The sequence below is a fragment of the Penaeus japonicus genome, unplaced genomic scaffold (assembly GCF_977035675.1).
Source record: "Penaeus japonicus unplaced genomic scaffold, GWHDUDI00000001_assembly GWHDUDI00000002, whole genome shotgun sequence".
Taxonomy (NCBI): Eukaryota; Metazoa; Arthropoda; class Malacostraca; order Decapoda; family Penaeidae; genus Penaeus; species Penaeus japonicus.
In genome coordinates this window covers 44,590,038-44,592,537 of record NW_028234404.1, presented here as the reverse complement: position 1 = coordinate 44,592,537, position 2,500 = coordinate 44,590,038, and the positions used below count along the sequence as shown (strand labels likewise).

The following is a 2,500-nucleotide window of genomic DNA, read 5'->3' as shown; positions in this document are numbered from 1 at the left end:
TGGATGGAAACTTGTACCTGTTACTCAAGAGGCGTTTTAGTTGATGTGTCAGCTGCTAGATGTTTAAGGCTTCATGTTGACACATCTGTTATACCCGAAAGTTGTCAGTAACAGCCGGGCAATTCAGATAGTATTTCCCAAATTAGATTGAATGAAAATGCACGAATAACCTAGAAGAAAATCGGCAGGACGAGGCCGCGAACTCGCCTGCAGCGTGAGACAGTTTAACGGTATTGACCAACATGCACTGCTCCACGTCTTGCAGTTATCTTGAGAGAGCCGCACACCACCACGTCCGACGTCCGTGCCCCGGTGATCCAGACTCGATTATAGCCGACGTGATTCGTGGTGCTGATAAGGCGCACCAATTTCCCATCCGTCGTTCGGGATAGGTGACTCGACCGGGCTGCTGCACACGCGGTTTCAACTTGTTGTGTCTCTGAGGTCGGGGAGGGTGAGTGGACGGAGGGAGTTGGAGGGAGAGAGTGCGAAGGAAACCGCAGCGATGAGTGAAGCCAGACTTGCCGGATTCGTTATTGCTAGGATACAAGGAGAGCCACGCGATCCGTCCAAATAGAAGGTCTAATAAACATATGATTAAGAGAGAGGGGCATATGAATATTCTTTCATAAACATAGTTAGGTAGTCTAGTTGGAAGATGCACTCAATATTTCTTTATATTCATGTCTTGAAGAAAATAATTTACATAGGCATTCACTATCTAATTTGATATATATGACGGTGCACTGCTTGGATGCGATAACAGCGAGATAAAAAAAGGGAAAATTATTAAAATTTAAGAACAACGTGTACAACAAAGTCATGTTGATACTGTATCAGAAGTATCTGTAAGCGGGCGCAACACAAATTAACAAAGGTTTTTCCTTAGATGCTTTACGTCAAACGGGCTACTTGGCTGTCTTGTCCTCACCCAGAGTGGATTCTCATTACAACTTATCTGATTATTCTACTTACCTCCGCTGTTCTCAAACAGTAATGAATCTGATCATCTAGTTGTTTTTTTTACACATAATGATTTATTAATGTTAAATTCAGCTCACATCTCGTTTTTGTACAATCAAGGTTCTTGAGCGCTCTTTCAGCACACACTGCTTTTTTAACTGTCACTTCATCAACAATTTTTTTTTAATGGAAGAATCCGTTTTTTTATTTCGCTGTTGGAGTTTTGATTTTTGTGTTTAAATGGTAGTTGATTGCATAATTCTGAAGATAACCCTAATTTTTTTCTTATTCACACATTTTATCGCATTATATATTTGATCTTTATCGCCGTCGGTGCTCAATTCATATCTACAATCTCGAATCTCTATGTAGTGCGCTGATCCTCTTAGGCTTCTCCCCGCCACACCTGCTATATTAAAAATCTTGCTACCACGTCTTCTATCGTGAATGCCCGGAACGACGTTGTCGCTGAGCTGGTGAATGGCCGTCCTTGTGACTACGAAGTGTATTCAGCATGTTCACAAGCACAGCTGGTCTTTCCTCATAAACCATTCCCCTTATTCTGCTCGTTTTGATCTTGCTGCTAGACTGCTTTACTCTTGAATTTAGGTTTGATATGGACCGCGATATTATTTAAGATTTAAAGTATTTCCCCGCCTACCTACGTTCTAGTTTATAGATGAGCGTGTGTGTCTAAATAGTAGGGGAGGAGGAAGGAAGGAGGAGGGAGAGGGAAGGGGAGGGGGAGGGAAGAGAATGGAGGAGAGGGATGGAGTAATAGAACGAGTACGGAAGTATTTGAGTCTTGTGAATTTTGTAAAATGACTTTAGTTTTGTTTACGAAACGTTAACCGAGTCAGTTAAAACAAACTGAATAACGATCTGCGAGGCAGTTGTTTCTTAAAATTGTATACGTTAGATACTTACATTAGGTATCATAAGTAGCGTATTTTTGGCACAAGGAAGCTTTCTCGATTCCCAGTACACTATTTAGTCCGATAAGTTGTATATAACTTCCGGATGTGAACAGCGAACCTGTTGCGTATGACTGACATATTCTAGTTATCTGTAATGTTGTCGACGTCTGTTTTTTTGTCAATTATACATTGCACATTCGAAAGAAGGTAAATTTTAATAAACATTATCCTAGAGAGTAACATATTTCTCTCAGAAATGCATATTTTTCTGTTTCTTTTTTCTTTTGACTTTAGTTTTGTGGTAAAAGCCATTTCTAACGCTTCAATGAACGCATTATTTTTTCTTGTGAAAATTGGGTTTGAAATAATGTTCTCCATGATTCATTGTAGCATTTTGGGTTCGTACTCATCCACAAGGAGTGGATTTTCTTATCTGACCTTTAGCAATTGTGATATACACTGTATGGTATAGGATATACAACTAAGAAATATCAGGTTTGAATTGATTTAGAGCTGAAGATATTTTGATTGGTATCAGTTTTACCTCATTTTGACGTGCCAACTGAAGTTACGTTCAAATTAGAGTTCTTTGACATATCCAGTGTTGCGATAGTAAACTA

At 39.6% G+C, this 2,500-nt stretch overlaps 1 protein-coding gene across 6 annotated transcripts in view; it reads left to right on the top strand.

The window, feature by feature from the left end:
* Window positions 1-2,500, top strand: part of LOC122242778 (uncharacterized) — a 402,592-nt gene that overhangs the window by 32,112 nt on the left and 367,980 nt on the right. The gene's annotated exons all lie outside the window — the stretch shown is intronic.